The sequence below is a fragment of the Hakea prostrata genome, chromosome 4 (genome assembly GCF_041222555.1).
Source record: "Hakea prostrata isolate BN-2017 chromosome 4, UWA_Hpros_2, whole genome shotgun sequence".
NCBI classification, from domain to species: domain Eukaryota; kingdom Viridiplantae; phylum Streptophyta; class Magnoliopsida; order Proteales; family Proteaceae; genus Hakea; species Hakea prostrata.
Window position 1 is genome coordinate 29,912,330 of NC_142603.1, and position 17,979 is coordinate 29,930,308.

The following is a 17,979-nucleotide window of genomic DNA, read 5'->3' on the forward strand; positions in this document are numbered from 1 at the left end:
GGTCAATAGGGCAAATGGGAACTTGGTTGTAACCAGAGTAACCATCGAAAAAACAATAGTGGCTTTGCCCAGCTAGTCTCTCTAGAATCTGATCAATAAATGGCAAGAGGAAGTTATCCTTTTTGGTGACTGTGTTCAACTTTCGGTAATCGATGCAAACACGCCAACCTGTAGTGGTACGAGTTGGAACGAGATCACCATTGTCATTCGGAACCACAGTAATGCCGGATTTCTTAGGGACAACCTGGGTAGGACTGACCCATTCACTATCAGAGATTGGGTAAATAATTCCGGCATCTAACCACTTGATCACCTCATTTTTCACCACCTCTCTCATATTAGGATTCAGACGACACTAAGGATCCCTACGGGGTTTCGCTCCATCCTCACAATATATTCTATGCATACATATGGAAGGGTCTATGCCCTTAAGATCAGCTAAGGACCAGCCAATGGCTGACTTGAATTCAGAAAGCACTCCTAGAAGCTGGTCTTCTTGCCTAGGTGATAGATCAGAAGAAATAATGACAGGCAATGTTTAATTTTCCCCTAAGAATGCATACTTTAGATTGGAAGGGAGAGGTTTAAGTTCCAACTTAGGGGGAGAAATGAGGGATGAGGGTTGGGGAGATGCAGCTAATGGAGGTAGAGGCTCAAATCTATTTGTAAATGGTGGCTGCTCCAAAGGAGTGGAAGAGTCCAACAATGTGCTGATTTCCTCAATATTCAGATCAGATTCTCCAGATGTTAAGTAATGTTGGAGGGGATCATCAATAAGCATCTTTGGAGTATAATCCGCCACTACCTCATCAATAAGGTTATTCGCAAAGCACTCTTCATATCTATTTGGGCTTAAGGATGCATTGAAGATGTTGACTGTAAGTTTCTTATTTCCAAATGATATATCCATGACACCCGATCTACAATTGATGCAAGCATTTGCAGTGGCTAAAAAGGGTCGTCCAAGAATGACTATTGGTAACTTATTGGTAGTTGGATTATCCATATCTAGGATAAAAAAATCTACAGGAAAATATAGATCATCAATCTTTACCAAAACATTTTCAAGTAGCCCAAGAGATCGTTTGATTGAGCGGTCTTCTAATTGAAGTATCACATCAGTGGATTTCAAATCTCCTAGGCCAAACCTATTATAAACTGAACCAAGTAAAATATTCACACTGGCTCCCAAATGAAGCAATTCTTTGCTTATGGATAGATCTCCAATGACACATTAAATTAAAGGTGTACCTGGATCTTTAAGTTTAGGGGCCAGTTGGTTGGAAATTATAGAGCTAACTTGTTCAGTTAGGTGCACAATTTTAAGAGTTTGAGTTCTGAACTTACGCTTTTGGGTGCATAGATCTTTTAAGAATTTAGTATAAGCTGGGATTTGCTTGATAGCATCCAATAGTGGATTGATATGAACATGTTGGAATAAATCAGTCATTTCTTGCATCTTAGCATTCTTTCTAGGATTTGGAATTGAGGACTCAAGAGCTTCAGGGAAGGGGGCTTTGGGAGTGTAAGATTTAGGAGTAGGACCATCTACAATCAGAATGTGCAACCCCTTACGAGGAAATTGATGGGTAATACTCATAGGTGGTGTCTCTTTACTAGGCTTGTGTGCATCATCACCAGTCTCATGGGTCAAGTCAACCTCTTCTCGACTCTCAAGATCGATGGGCAATGGCTTAGGGATGGATAAAGGTGAATAATATTCCTTCCCACTACGTGTCACAATAGAAACTGGTTGGACTTGTTCTTTCCCAAACCCAATTTGATGATTAGGGTCACTTATTGGTCGACTAGGTAATTGGATAGCCTCCCTCCTACTAATGGCATTAGCTACTTGACCAAGTTGAGTTTCTAATTTGTTAATAGACTGAGAATGAGAATGTAACAATTGAATATTTTGCTCTAGTCCACTAAGTGCCTTTAGTACCTTATCCTCAAATGATGAATTATGTGAGGGTTGTGGAGATGATGGTTGCTCATTCCTATAGGCATTTTGGTGCATATTAAATGGATGTGGCCTATAAGGTATTTGATTAGAGGGATTGGGCATTGGTTTTTTCCATGAAAAATTAGGGTGGTCTCTCCATCCTAGGTTGTAGGTAGTGGAAAATGGGTCATTGCTCAATTTAGAAACTCTTTGAGCCAAATGTGCATGCTCCTTAACAAACTTAGGTATTGTGTAGCCAAATAGCAATCACTGACATGATGGGATAGGCTAGAACATAAAGCACATGCTTCAATCTGATTAGGTGGAGAGAAACTTATAGGAAGTGGAGATGGGGTTTGTTGTCCTAATGACAAGAGATAGTCCAATTTCTTTGATAGTAAGTCAACCTTTGTGCTCATCTCAATAGTAGGATTGATCTCATAGAGATCATTCCTCTTTGGTTGCCTAATGGATGGAATCTCAGTCTGAGCTGCTGAGGCTTGGTATTGGGAATTTTCACTAAGGGTTTCAAAAAGTTCCCATGCCTCTTTCTCATTCTTGTGCATGAAAATCCCACCACAAGAAGAATCAACTATTTCCCTATGTCGGTCTCTAAGGCCATCATAAAAGCATTGAACCAATTGCCATTTAGGAATAGCATGGTGGCGGCATTTTTGAAGTAATTCTTTTAGTCTTTCCCATGCCTCATGAAATTTTTCTCCTTCTTGTTGGGAGAAACTTGTTATTGCTCTCCTAATGCTATTGGTATGACCAATAGGGAAGAACTTTTTAAGGAACTCCTGTTGCATTTCTACCCAAGTGGAAATTTTAACATTGTCCAAAAAATGAAGCCACTGCTTAGCTTTATCTTTAAGGGAGAATGGGAAAAGAAGTAACCTTAAAGCATCAACTCGAGAGGTTTTGAATTTTAACCGTGGATGACACCTCTAAAAACTCATCTAAGTGCTTATAAGGCTCTTCATTGGCAAGTCCATAAAAAGATGGTAGCATTTGAATCACACTAGATTTGATCTCATATTGAGCCGCCTCTATGTCAGGCAACTTAATACAAGAAACCGGAGTATATATCGTAGGAATGAAATGCTCACTCAAGGGCCTCATTGGAGGCTCATAGTTTGCCATGGTTCTTTGCCTTCTAAGGTTGGCCAAGGTCTCTTCTAACTCTAAGTCAAGTGGGGTCAACTCAAGGTTTAGGGACCGACGACCATGCATACACACAGAATAATAAAAAAAAGAATAATCTAAATAAGAAAAATTAAAAGAAAATAACTATAGCAAAAGGGAGAGTTTAGGACGTACCTGAAGCGCAATCCACGTGATCTTTCGAACAAAAGTTACACATGTGGGATCTGAGGGATGGGGATTTTTAAAAATTAACCTAAACAACCCAATCTAATAGAAATATTACAATTGAAAAGTCCTAAATACAATTATATATATAAGAAATTAAAGATAACAACCTAAACTAATTATCGAATCGCTGCTCTTGCAGTTACCTACAAAACAAAAGAAAAAGAGATTAGTTAAATAAGCAAAGAAAAATAAAAATAACCGTGCTTTGGTTCCCCGGCAACGGCGCCAAATTTGAACGTGTCGCTAACCAATCAAAACTAAAATCATATACTAATCTAGCAAGCAGAAAGTACGGGGTCGAACTACGGGGAACTAAAAGGCTAAGTCACTAAGATTGAATTCAACAAAGCTAAATTTAAACTAAATCTACTAATTAATGCAAAAACATTAACTATGAATATGTGAAGATCTTTGGGATTTCGAATCCCCAATGCTTTTCCCTAACCGATATAACTCTACACTTCAAAGTAAATTAGGGATGGTCTTCCTAGATATGCCCTATCTTCGCAAGACTATCATCCTTCGCGGAAGCTTGGCACGCTTAGTTTGCTGAGCTATAAAACATCTTTGGCCAGACTCAAACACAATCAACTAGAAGAGATAGAACAATCAAATTAATGAAATAAGCATGATTCATCTACATCCCAAAGAAAATGAACTAGCTACTCATTATCACAAAGTTCATAAGAAAAATAAAGATGAAACATAGGGAGAGAGAGAGAGATGTGGTCTTCTTCTTCTGCAATGAGAGAGATGAGAGCCGCGTTCGCCGTCTTCTTTTCTTCTCTGTGGCTGGCTTCTCTTTTATGTCTCTAGCACACAATGAATCCCCTCTCTTTACCCGTATATGTGACCTTTATTCTTTTGGATTTTGGAAAAACTCAAAACTAAAAAGTTGTAGATATTTTCAATATCGTTCCATATCATCTTGAATCACTGCAATCCAAGCTCATACGAGGGAGATATTCCCAAAATACTAAAGGTAGGTCTTTTTACCCGATTTTCAGATTTATTACCAATTTTGTTCCTTAAACCTCCACCTATTTCCAATTTGGCTAAGATCTCACTTTTCATGATTTCTTGGGCAGTAAGATTGAATGCCATGATTTAAATTCCACCAATATCTAATATATTTGCCAACTTTACTCCATATTATCTCTAATATCCAAAATCATCTTATTCCTGAAAAATACACAAAAATACTCAATTAGCTCTCTTCAATTAAATAAGTATGGGGAATTAAATCAAATAAATAATGGTAAATGCATGCTTATCAAGGGTTTTGCCACCACTTGCGGCTTACCCAGTTGGTGCTGCCATTCCGAACAAATAGCCCCATCACCTCGCCTACAAAGACCAACAATGGATGGGATCTTAATTTGGACATGACTTAGACATCCTACTTTCAACCTCTTCACAATGACACTCGAGTAAGGATGGCATGAGTCTGTTGGTCCCAAATTTATGGCGATTCTACGGATTGACCTAGGATTTTTACACTCAACTTCTTCTGACATCTAATTGAGGTTTTGTTACAACCTCTAACAGTGGTTCTCGATTCATCTTGACAATATTGTTTGACTCACCATTAGACCCATCCAAGTCTAAGGAATCTTCTTCGTTGTTAGATTTAGGTTGTTCAACATTCCATAATGGTGATTCCATCTCAAACCCCACCACTACTACACTACTCAGATCGTCACTGCTCAAACCTTCCTATTCCCCATCCAATTCCAGGCAGACATCAGGGGTCTTGTCCTTTGATGGCTCCACTCTCCTCTCAGAAGTTCTATTGCAACCGCAACTCTATGATGTGAACCTTCTGATGTTTCAACCGAAACTAGTGCCGACAATTTTGTCGTTATGGTCACCCCAAATGATATTGTAGGTGGTGACTCAAAATGTGGGTGACTGAGTAGAGGAGCGATACCCTTCCTTGCAAAGTACTGATCGAGCTTCTTATTCATTGAAGATAGGAGAGTAAATATTGTCTCCGTGATCTCACGAAATTCTGCTCTCCTTGCTTGATACTATGTTATCCATGTTTGCATATTACCGTTTGTCTGATCCAATATGTCAAACCAAAGTTGTGAACCAATTTTGGGAACCTAGAGCAAAGGAAATTCAAAGGGATTGAGAGTATAATTCAAAAGATTGGGGATTGAAGAAGAAGAAACACATAAGAGAGAGTTAAGAGTTAGGAATTAGGAAAATTGTTCTTCATTGCCTTTCATTGTCACACCCTATTTGCTTTTATAGACAGGAGTACTTCCCTAATCTTAGAACCATTTTACCCCTAATAATCCCTGACATGACCTATATATTCATCCCCCACACATACCCTTACAAAATAACCCCTCTCATGACTCTTGACACGAATCATAACATAGGTCAATATATTGTATATGAAACCAATTTGGCCTTCCCAATTAGGGTGTTTCTCCGATAAATGATAAGGAATGAGAAATTCATTTGAGGTGGCACAATCACATTCAATGGATACAAAGAAGCAATTTAACACAAATTGAAGAAATTCGAAGAGCTTGAGTGGACCTGTTATAACCTTAACATCAATGGTGAGAAAGCATATGTCCTCCAACAGAGCTGATTGAAAGACAAGTATCCATGTATTTGTCCCCAGTTAGTTCGGACAAGACTACTTGTTTTTGTTGTTGTATATGACTCACCAAGTATACAGACTCAAGTGAAAACACTTTTGACTTAGAATCTATACTAACTCAAGTGAAAACACTTGAGTCTTCTTCAACTTGAACTAATCATGACAGATTATGATTCTTTCATGACAGATTATGGTTCTTTTCACCCTTACAAGTTAATCGAACTCTTGATCAAATTGTCCATAATTTTGACTCGTCTTGAGTGACATTGTCAAGCCAAAACCTAGTCTCCCAATAATTGTGTATTCAAACAAACTGACCACTTTTATGTGCCTAATTGGGTCCACTTTGTTGTATGAGTGCTAGAACTTCTTTTTTTTGGCCAAAACAGAAAAAATGAGTGCTAGATTGGATCAGCCTAATGGACCATTAGCCTCGATTGGAGTTTTGTACTCATCTCTTACCCAAAATAAAAAATAAATAAATAAAAAAGAGAGGAGTTTTGTACTCATCTTGGACGTTATGTTTAAAAGGTAGGCTGTCATGTCATGATGTCAACGTATGTTAAGGGGTTGGGAAGAAAAACATTCTTTCAAGGGAAACCCAGAAATTTTGAGAAGTGCTTTTTAATCCATTGAATGACAACAATATCAATTCTTAGAATGAGAATCAAGTCACTCAAACTTACAAGTTTCTTCCTTCCTTCACCCAATCAATCCACCCCTCCCTCAACACTACAAGTAGACCTTCTCTTCAACATCTCACTGTCTCCTACTTACCCACAACCATTTTATCCATTACTTCCAAGATGGCTCCATTGAAACACATTACCAATCCATTCCCTTACCATCCACCACCTCCTTCCTCACCTCTGCAGCACCACCACCAGCACCGTTTCATCCTATAGTTCCACCATCACCATCTCATCCTATAATTCCACCACCACCTCATATTGTTCCAACGCCACCTACACCACCGCCGGGGAACCACACTATCATCACAATAATTATAGTGATTGAAGTTCTCTTGCTCCTTGCCTCCATCGCAGTTGCTTTGTGTTGTTTCCTTTCGAAGAAAAAGAAGAAGAAGATGGTTACAAAAACTGAGATCATAAATATGGATGAACATATGAAGTTCCAAGAAGCCATGGTACCTGGTCCCCATGGAACTCAAGTTAAGGTAATAACCATGGAGGAGGACATACATGTAATAGAAAAGTTTGAGAAGAAAGAAAAGGTTGGTGAAGGATCCAACTCTCTTTCTCATTCAGAGACGCAGATTAGCAGTGCAGATGAAGGAGGTGAGATCGGTTCTAGAGAAATTGAGGCCAAGCCATCCTCTCACAGTTCCTTGGAATCCCATCTCCAGTAGAAGCTCTGATTACTTTGATCTATTTCTTTGTGATCTGTAAGGCTATAATAATAAAATCAATAAAAAGCAATCCATTGTCTAAATTATTTTATTTCCATTTATCTCTTCCTGTCGCCACGGAGACCCTTCGGTGTTCACTGCCATCTCTCTTTTGACAATGTCAATTTCCTAGTACAGATCCGAATTCTAGATGATACTTCTTCTGAGCTGAGAGCTGAAGGAGATCCGGGGTAGTGTTGGTATAGCAGAGGAGATGAGTGAAGGATATAGTGGGGAATGTGAGACTGAACGGTAGGAGAGCGGATGAGATGGACAGAGGTTATGAGAGTTTTTGAAGTAGATTTGCAACAAGATTGTGCAGAAATTATGCATATTTCAAAAAAGTGAAAACGTTAATTGATTGAAAATATCTTATTAGTGTTTAGTTGGATTTATCCTGAGAGATTGTTTAGATGATAACCAAAAGGGATACCAAATAAAACAAAATAAATGGTATAACGTAGTTTACATGAATAAATAGAAATAAATAATAAATGAATATAATCTTGTATAGGACTATTGACAATGTCTGTGTAGGTCTATACTATCAGTTGGCAGCAGCACACTCTGGAGGGAAGCCTTGAGGAAATCGTTTTGAATCCGTGCAGTAATTGTGGATCATGTAATTTTTCTGAACCCATTTCAATCTATCTTGGCTAGTGTTACGGGTCATGGACAGGCTTGCTAGATAGCTAAACTACCTGACCCTGATAACCCACATGCTTGGCATATCAGTCAGGAATCGGGATAACACAAGTTGTCAAAAGGACCACAAAAGGAAAGATACCCGTGCTAGGGCAAAGAGGGAAGCAAATCCCCGGGTAATTAAAACCCTAATCCAAAAATCCATATTGTAGGTCCGAAGACCCGAAGTGAAGGAACAAGACAGCTGTGGGCCATCCAAATTGAACCCATAGGATCTGACCTGAAACCAATGGAAATGGATGGTGATGATGCCAAGTTAAAAACCTTGTCTGATTTTGGTAGAAGATATAACTTGAATGAAGATAGACTTGATGGACCAAGAGTACAGTGATGACACAATTGGAAGGTCTTAGAAAACTAGGTGAGACCCTCCTATAACTTGAAAAATGACACAAGATGAAGTTAGGACATTCAGGAGACCAAAATACACTTTTGACCAAAAGTGGTACAAGTTGGTCGATTGCCTTGGTCGCCCAAAGTGACCAACCAATACCGGGCAGTTTTGTCACTTTTTGGGAATAAAGTTTTTGAAGCCCTATATAATCAATTTTTGCCTTAATTCGTATCATATTGTCATTAAGTTGTTGGAGAATGTCCCAAGAACCTTAGAGCACTCTCTCTAAGGCCAAGGAAGATTTTCAAGTACCCGGGAAGTTTTCCGCTCGACGAATCTTCTTCTTCAAGGTTAGCGATCACGCTCTTTCTTCTAGACCATCGACCAAAGTGTCATATTGACGCTTCTGTCCTTGGGCATCGGAGGGAATAGTATGGGATGCTCTCCGAAGGTGCCTATCGACACTTTCCTGGGTTATTGGATGACATACATAGGATTGTCTAGTTGTGTGGCTAGGATTGTCCTTGTCGTGTCAAACCCGAATCGGAAAGGCATTGAGACCGAACAACCCATGGTAGTGTATGGTTTGATGGCGCTCAAGACCGGTAACAAACCCGGGAGATGACATAAACCATGCTACGAATACCCGAAAGGGGCCATTTATTGGTAGGGTTGCAAATAGTTAGACTTGGGCTCACGAGAGCTCAAAGATCGGTGGGTCATATCCGTGAGAGGACGTGAGAGCTTCCCGTCTACTATTTGTGGATGAGCAATAGGGTTGATGAGTCCGGAGGGTAATATCCATGACTCTAGTGTGAAGGATCCCTGAAAGGATCCCGGGATGGGAGGAATGGAAGTATCCGGATATGACTTGATACGACTGAGTAGATGACTTGCATTGGGCTAGGCTTTACCTTGACATGCGCCAATACTTAGACCAAATGGTGATGTGAGAGAGCGGTGACCGAAACCCCAACCATGGATTTGTCCGAAAGGGATGCATGACCCAATTCCCCCCGGTATTGAGTGACTGAGACTTACCTAAAGAAGTATGGTGCTATGGCTTAAAGCATGTCTACCATAGAGACTAGCATTCATAGAGTTAGAATCATACTCGCATCATATGTCTCATATCACATTGCATTATGTTATGATTTGTACTTATGCACTACAAAAAAAAAGGGTTTTCGTGGCGGTTTTTTCCGCCACTAAAAGTGGAAAAAACCGCCACCATTTGATTCGTGGCGGTTTTATAAACCGCCACAAAACCGTCGCGGAAACCACCGCAGCGATTTAATATCGGCGGTAATAGGTACCGCGCGTGTAAGCTTCAATTAGTGGCGTTTCTATATAACCGCCACTATTATTATGCATACGCTGGCGGTAATTACCGCCGCTAACTAAATATATAGGAATGGTGATGAGAGGAATTAAGTTTACTTTAGTGGCGGTAATGTATAAAACCGCCACTAAAAGTCACTATTTAGTGACGGTAAGCTAAGAAACCGCCACTAAATGTCAATATTTAGTGACGGTCATTCCTCTAACAGCCACTATTTATGTCATATTTAGTGACGGTAAGTTAGATAACTGCCACGAATTATGTCCTATTTAGTGGCGGTTTTCCAAAAACCGCCACTAATTGTGTTTACAATTAGTATGAAATCCCTTGTGATTTCCTGCTCATTAGTGGCGGTTTTTTGTTACCGCCACCAATTACGTTACTTTTTTTTTTTTTAAAAAAAATCCCTATATTTGCTATTATATTACATTTATTCCTGAAAGACAGTACAAATACATGAATAGAAAGAAAATTCAAAAAAGCTAACAGTATTCAAAGAACACAATTAAGAAAAATAAATACAATACATATTAATCAAGTCAACAAAAACTACATGTGGTACTATACTTGATGTTACATGTTAATCTAAACACCAATAAGAGAAGAAGGAAAAAAATGACACAAAAAGGAATAATCCAATCACATTAAATTCAGAATTCGTCATTAAAAGAGTGGCTGCTTAGCCTTGCAGAAGTTCAAAAGGAAGTTTGTTTATATCATTTCTTGTCCAACCACTCTTGTCTTCTCTCTCTCTGCAAGGATAAGCAAGCCACTCTTTCTCTTCAGTACCAAAACTTAACTTCGAAGTTCTTGGAGTTGAGCATTAAATTCATCAAACTTCTTCAAGGACACAGTCAGCTTCATCAACTGCAGGAGCCCCACCCCGTTCACCGAGTTTCAAATTCCCAGCAATCTCTTCCCATATTTGTTGCAATGCAAACAGAATAACAATTTGTGATTTCTTCAGTTTCATACGCATTGCTACATGTCCAAAGAAAACCAATTCAGGATGCTAAATGTAAGGCAAATCCAGTTGAAAGAAAATTTGCAAGGTACAAAAGTTTAAGAAGATTGCCTGCAACTGCTGCAGTAGAGACCCACAAGTTGTCACTCCACGAAGTGGACTCTGGGCATCAGTGACTGCCATTAGGAATTCTAAAGAAGGTACAACCTCACCTGCAATATACACAGAATTGAGAAGATAATCTCAAGGTAGCGCTCCTTTTATTTCTTTTTTGTTCCCATGAAAGTCAAGTTATATGATATAGACAAAATTCACAATTGAAAAAAAGAATTACAGAGGTTGGGAGAGAATACTAACTAAACATATAACACACTTCCTTTTTTGTTCCCATGAAAGTCAAGTTATATGATATAAACAAATTTCACAATTGAAAAAAAGAATTACAGAGGTTGGGAGAGGATACTAACTAAACATATATCACACTTCCCTCTTTGGTTGAGAGTATTCTTTCTTTCCTTCATAGCCCTGGTGTTCCAACTGGTTAATGGATATTGAAGTCTTCTAGGCTCTTTGGGGGGGTGGTTTCTAAGTGTTCCTGATTGCATGGCAGCAACTACAACATCAAGCGAAGGAAGCTCTCACAGATCACAAACTCTGCTCATGCTCTTTCTTGGGCTGCTCCTCATCATTCTTCTCCTAGCTCATCCTTCACACCAGTCCAGGATATTAAACATGTCCATGGCAGCTTCTTCTTTACCAACAGAGAGGCTTCTCTCAGATTCATCCACCAACACCACTTCATATCACATACAATGGTGGTCAAAAGCTTACTCGTAGTGAGGGGTTCTCCATCAAAGAATCATCTGTACATTTTCATTTACTAGAATTTTGACTTGTTTTTTCAGTTGTGAGAAGCTCTATTATCTAAGTCGGTTTTTTACTGTTTAGTCTAGTTTTTAAGGCTTCGGTTGGAATCTTGAATTTTTAAGGTTTGGCCTTCCTCAAGACATAATGGCATCACATTTTTCAAAGGGTATTGTTTTCAAATTTGGAGTGGAACCGTACTTAGCCTAATAAACTGTAATGTTGTATAGAATTTATTCATGATTCTGATAAGTAAACTGTTTTTTTTAATGCGTTAGCTAGTGTATCACTTTGTTCTTCATGGATGGAATCAGTAGCACTAGTAAGCTAATGCTAAGAAAGTAAAAGAAAATATTGGGGGCATAGGATCTGGATGCCCATTTAAAAGGACAGCTAATGCTAAGACTAAAGAAAATAAGGAACCAACTAAAATTGGAAACCACCAAAGTAAGCTAATGCTAAGAAAGCCAAACTGCCAAGTTATTCCTTCATAATTTACCCAAACAATTAAGAAACTTAAAATAACTTATAATAAATTCCAGTCCTTGTTGGACCAAAAACCCTTGGATGGTTTTGTTTGGTTTTGGGTTTCCAAAACCGATCATACCCGTCCAACCATTAAGTGCACCCACATCCATCAGCACCCCATATGGTAACCCATCGGTTTTATTAAACAATCTTGGAAATAGATGCAGACACAGAAAGATGAGAAAACAGTACATTTATTTATTTATTTATTTATTCATTCATTATTTCTTACTATACAAAGAATATACAATGATGTGTAAGGTTTTCTTCCCCTTTCTTCTGAATAAATTAACTAGAAAGTAATCAAAGTTTCCATGACCCAGTAAGCAATAGCTCATATTAAATTACAGAAAGAAGTTACATGAAATAATTGACAAAGAGAGAGACGAGAGGGAAAGATGGTCTTACTTGTCTCTTGAGATGGGATATATGAGGATGGGGCCCTCCAACATAATGTCTAAACATAATGTCTTCTGTACCCGGCTTATGCCGACACCTACTATCTGCTGCCAATTTCATCTATTCTGCACACCACAGAGAATTGCAATATTAGATCTATTCGAACTACACGGAGGCTCTGAACTTTATAAATCTTTCGACATGATTCATGCAACCTTCAGATCGAACCTGAACTATGATAGCATTAGGCTTGTGCTTAGCATCAAAAGTATCTACTGTAGATATTGTAAATGCAGAATTCGTCATTCGATCAAATATCATACCTTGTTTGAGAAAGGCCACTGCATTCCTGAACTCTTCATGGAAGCTAAAGATGAAACAGGAACACAAAGGAAACTAAATCAGTTGGGTAAGTGATCAAAACAAATCATACATGAAATAACAAAAATAGCAAAAATAACAGAAACCCATTTGAAATCTTGATCAGACTTACCAAGAAGCTAAATCAAATCTGAAGATAAGAGCAAATACGAGGTACAGGGTGGTCAAACAGGTGATCAGATCCTTGGGAACACCATTATACACGAGTATCAAAATGGACATAAAGACATAATAATAATAAATAATAAAGCAGAAAAAAGAAGCAAATGAATCTCGAAGATAGATTTGTTTAACATAAACATCAAAACAAATAAGGAAAACCCACAAGAAGAAGAACACAAAAGGAAAAGAACGCAAGATTCTTCACGTGAATATTTTATCTCCAAAAAGATCCACAAGAACAATAATTCCATTAAAAATAAAAATCACATGAAAAGTAACTCATCCAATAATTGTTAATATGGAAGATGGAGCGTGTGGCAATGCCAACACCAAAAATTCTGACCTGTACATTACCCTTAATTTTCATGAAGTCACGAAATTTGTTCAATTCATTTTGTTTTTGTTCTATTCCATGTTTAGCTTTATGGACTAAGTACTGTGTTGAATGTTGAGGACCCAAAGAAAAATCCGACTTGGATCAAATACAACAAATTCAAATTTCAGTTTTCTTTGTATATATCTTTAGAATGTCAGATGACTAGTGTCGTGGATGGATGGAAGCAGTCTTGGTTGATCTAATAATCAGTTTTTATTTATCTCATCTCACATCAGAATACGATTATAGAAATTGAACCACCCAAACATACAACATGCAATATGTAGCTCAAATACGTAAGAAGTAAAGAGAAATTTTTAAATATGCTAAGAAGCTATCAACCTTTGGTTTTAGACTTGATATTCAAAACCCCTTCACAACACTGTAAAAATACTCAGAGAAGATTCATTTATTGGAAAGGTTCAATGAATCAAAAATATCTTAGTCAAAAGGCAATTATTTGACATCTTGTCGCTACGCAACAAAAATTACCACTGCAAGCAATTCTATGGTTTTAGATAAATGCATATGCAGAAAATGGGGCAATCATGGCAAAAATAGTGATGTGGTGAAACAAATAACTTCTAATAGGTATTTCTAAAATAATATTAGACTTAAAGTTAGATAAAATAAAAATAAAATCAAACACCATTCATACTAAGCATCACTCTACAAACAGAAACTACAAAGAGCAAGAGAATCAAATTACAGCCAAAGGTAATTCTGCTCACAGTACCTCTGAGAATAAAATAAATCCCCCAAGAAATTTGGAACTGATACCTGAGACATCAGCAGTTACACTTGTTTACCTTTTTGCATTTCAAGTGAGAACAATTTATTGAATTTGTCCTACAAAGGACAGCAGCTTCTATAAATCAACTAGATCTTCATATAGCATAAATGACTGTGGGAGAAACATTGGCCTTTTTTGCAAGATGCCAATGGTAGGCTCACAATATGGAGTTGTAACACCTACCTTCTTTGAGATGACCAGCTTTAATCGAAGAGGCTTAGACCAATGAGTGAAACTGAATTTAATCAACTAATTCTCAACATTGAAACCTGCAGAGATGTTGGCAGAGTTGGTAGGAAGAGGAAGGGAGGCAACATTAAACCAGATGCCAACCTTGATATATACAGCCTAATGTGCAGGCTGATTAGAGTAAATTGAAAATGTTAAATGTTTCGAGTGGTTAATCAGAGTACAAATCTTCCAAGTCAATAGTCGTAAATTTAATTCATTGATTTGCAGAAGCTAGCTGCGGGATTGTTGATGGGTGTAAATTGTTGATGAGCCCCGGGCTCAAAAGGCCAGAGCAGCAAAGGCAGCTCCACAAAAGTCATTGCAAAACCAGTTCCTGATAAGGTAATAGAGATTAGCCCAGGTACTAGAAAGAAAAACAAACAGCGGAAGCCTCTGAACCAAAGAAAATAAAGAGAAGTAGAAGGGTCATCGAAGAAGAAAACCCAAACCATGTCATCAGTCCTTACAGCTAGGAGCAAGGTTAATCTCTTTTTAGAAACCTCCATTCTTTTCCTTTTTCTTTATAGGAAAAATGAAATCTACCATGAAGTCTCCATCTAGATGATGGCATCCCTTAATAATATGGTTTCATAGAAAGACAACTAAATAGAAAGAAACTGAAGACAATTTACAAAAACTAAATTAGAGCACACACACTATTGCTATTGCCAAAGAAGACGATACATTCATCTGTACTGTACCAATGTTTCACCACCCAAATCTTCATCCAGGTATCACTTTAAAAATGGGAAGAGAAAAAAAATTATAAAATCCTTGGTCACTTGTAAACTAACTAGGAATCCAAATATTTTGTAGACACAGATAGCTGAAAACAGAAACGTGAATGGGAGAAACTAACTGTATGGTGGGTGTGGGTGATCTGAGGATTGAAGTACAGAATTGGTATATTGAAGGCAACGAAACATAATTGGTATGAGGAGGCTAAGTTGCGCACTGTACCTGAGGATGAGCTTCGTTGCAAGCGAAATGATGGGAGAGGCTGGCGATGCAAGAACCCGGGAATGATCCCTGCCTTCAACCTCACACACTAGATGAAGTAGTTGTTACTTCAGGTAACTAAATCAAGGCATAAGACCAATGCCAAGAGTTTTGTAACTTTTTAGAAGAGACTAATTTACTGAACCTTCATGATCAACAAGACCACCTCTTCAAGTATGACTAATACAAGACCTCATACCTGCAACAGGGCAGAATAATTACACAACGAAACAAAGAACTGGAAGAAACATTTAAGGGGGAAAAATCAGCAGGGGAAAAACACAGATGTGACAATACCCAAACCTATTATTATGAGTTAGACCATATAAACAAATCCTTCATGAAGTACCAAATATAAACAAATCCTTTCCACCACTGTACCAGATCGAAAAAAAGAAAAAAAGGGGTCTATCATGTAACTAGAAGAGGAAGAACAAGCAAAACGACAATGGTCTTCTTGTATGAACGGTACCACCACTGTACCAGATCGAAACACTAGTAGCTAGATATCAGTTGACGGAAACAAGGCTCGGTGTGAACCAGAAGAATGGATGACATGGCATGATAAATTTCCAGTAAAACCAGTGGTGAAGGACGACAACTAATGACTTAACCTAATCTCATAGCATCCTTGAAACTTTCTACCTATCAAAAACGATAACAAGGATGGCAAAAAAAACACTACCAAAAACAACATTTCGGAGCCATCAGTAAAATCGAAACTGAAAATAGCTTAAGGACTTGGAATCCAAATCTTGAGAATAGATGAAACAAGTGGTGAAAGCGATTCCAACTTACCCTAAATCGCAGAGAGCATAGAAAAGAGAGAAAAGCCGTGTTTCACCGTAAGCTTGCGATTCGCCGGTTTGTCCAGGGAAGAACCTTAAGTATGGTCACCGTAAACTTGCGAGTGCCGAAGTTGATCCAAAATTTCGAGTGGATTTCTCACCTTGAAAGTCCTATCGATCTCTCTGAGTTCTGAAGTTGTTCGTCTGAAACAAAAAACAAACTGAGTTGAGAAGCTGAAAATGAAAATCGAACGGAAAATGGTCAAAAATTGACGCGGGATTGGGCGGGAGAGGAAAAATCTAGGGTTCTTTGCAGCGGTTCCTATAAAACCGCTGCTATATTTATCTTCAGTGGCGATAATATATAAACGCCGCTAAATATATTAATATTTAGTCGCGGTAATATCCGGGAGGCCACTACTTATATGCTATTTAGCGGCGTTAATAGAACAAACGCCACTAATATTTTATTACTTACCGCGTGCCAGTAGATAAACATTATTAGTGGCGGTTTATCATAAACCGCCACTAATTAAACGTCACTAATTCTACTTTTTCTTGTAGTTGTTGTTTTTTTTTTTTTTTTTATCTCCTTTCTCCTTCCCTCTTTTTCCCCCCCCCTTCCCCTCCTTTTTTTTTTTTTTCCCTCCCTCCTGTTTTCTTGCCCCCGCCCCCCCCCCCTCCCCGCCCGTCTTTTCCTCCCCCCCCCCCCCCCGGGGGGCTCCCTACGGGGTCGAACTTTTTTGTGCCCCGGAGGATTACTCTACGTACCAGGGTTAGCCCCACTTTGGTGAGGGAGCGGCCGTGCTGGGCTTTCTTCGTCCACACCTATGAGGAGACAATCATTAAGATAGAAGAAACCCTTGCTTAGTACCCCATTTCCTTGGATTATTGTTAAACAATTGGGATATGTAATTAACTTTATTTGAGTTACTCTTTAAACATGGGATTGTAACTTAACTTGATTTTACTACTTTTCCGTTGTCTTGAGAGAGTGACTTTTACTCATTTTCTCATTCTCATGATTACACTTATACACATGGTATCATTTATTTCCGTAGTCTGATTATCTAAATCTTATCTTATTCATGATATATATTATTTATTGCTTTTACCTTGATTATTATTGTTCATGATTGTGTTATCGCGTATGTGGGAGGTATGGTCCCTCGATGCTTGATCCTTGGACTGTAGATCACATTCCCGGGTATGCCAGATAAGGTACCGGCTGGGTGGATGTGACAGATCTTGCATCCCTCTCGGACAATCCATAGTTGGGGTTTCGGTCACCGCTCTCTCATATCACCGTTTGGTATAAGTATTGACACATGTCAAGGTACAGCCTAGCCCAATGCAAGTCATCTACTCAGTCATATCAAGTCAGATCCAGATACTTCCCCTATGGCACCAACCAACTCAGTTCAGTATCCTTCACACTAGAGTCAGTGTATCCTATGGCTACAATCAACTCGAACTACAGACTCATCAACCCTATTGGTCATCCACAAATAATAGACGAGAAGCTCTCACGTCCTCTCACGGATATAACTCACCGGTCTTAAGCGCCATTGAGCCCAAGCCTACTATTTGCAACTCTACCAATAAATGGCCTCTCATGAGTATCACAATGTGATCTATGACCTCTCACGGATATAACACACTGGTCTCGAGTGCCCACAAATCCACATTGCTACCATGGGTTGCTTGGTCTCAATAACCTTCCAAATCGGGTCTGATACAACAAGGACATCCTAGCCAAACACCGC

The 17,979-nt window shown here is 38.6% G+C and overlaps 1 long non-coding RNA gene, 1 other non-coding gene and 1 pseudogene across 3 annotated transcripts; 2 read left to right on the forward strand and 1 right to left on the reverse strand.

Moving 5' to 3' along the window:
• Positions 1–608: 608 nt before the first annotated feature.
• LOC149018664 (uncharacterized) lies at positions 609–7,317 on the forward strand (annotated as a pseudogene).
• Positions 2,600–2,706, forward strand: LOC149018665 (small nucleolar RNA R71). Its single transcript, XR_016173224.1, has one exon. It is a non-coding gene; the product is annotated as a small nucleolar RNA R71 (small nucleolar RNA).
• Positions 7,318–10,622: 3,305 nt separating the features above from the next.
• Positions 10,623–16,508, reverse strand: LOC149018666 (uncharacterized). 2 transcript variants are annotated; one of them, XR_016173188.1, is made up of 6 exons: positions 16,224–16,508; positions 15,387–15,624; positions 12,807–12,850; positions 12,493–12,608; positions 10,804–10,904; positions 10,623–10,709 (listed from the first exon to the last, which is right to left on the reverse strand). It is a non-coding gene; the product is annotated as an uncharacterized LOC149018666 (long non-coding RNA). The 2 variants fall into 2 exon arrangements; XR_016173187.1 differs by lacking the exons at positions 15,387–15,624; positions 16,224–16,508 and adding an exon at positions 12,977–13,061.
• Positions 16,509–17,979: the final 1,471 nt, after the last annotated feature.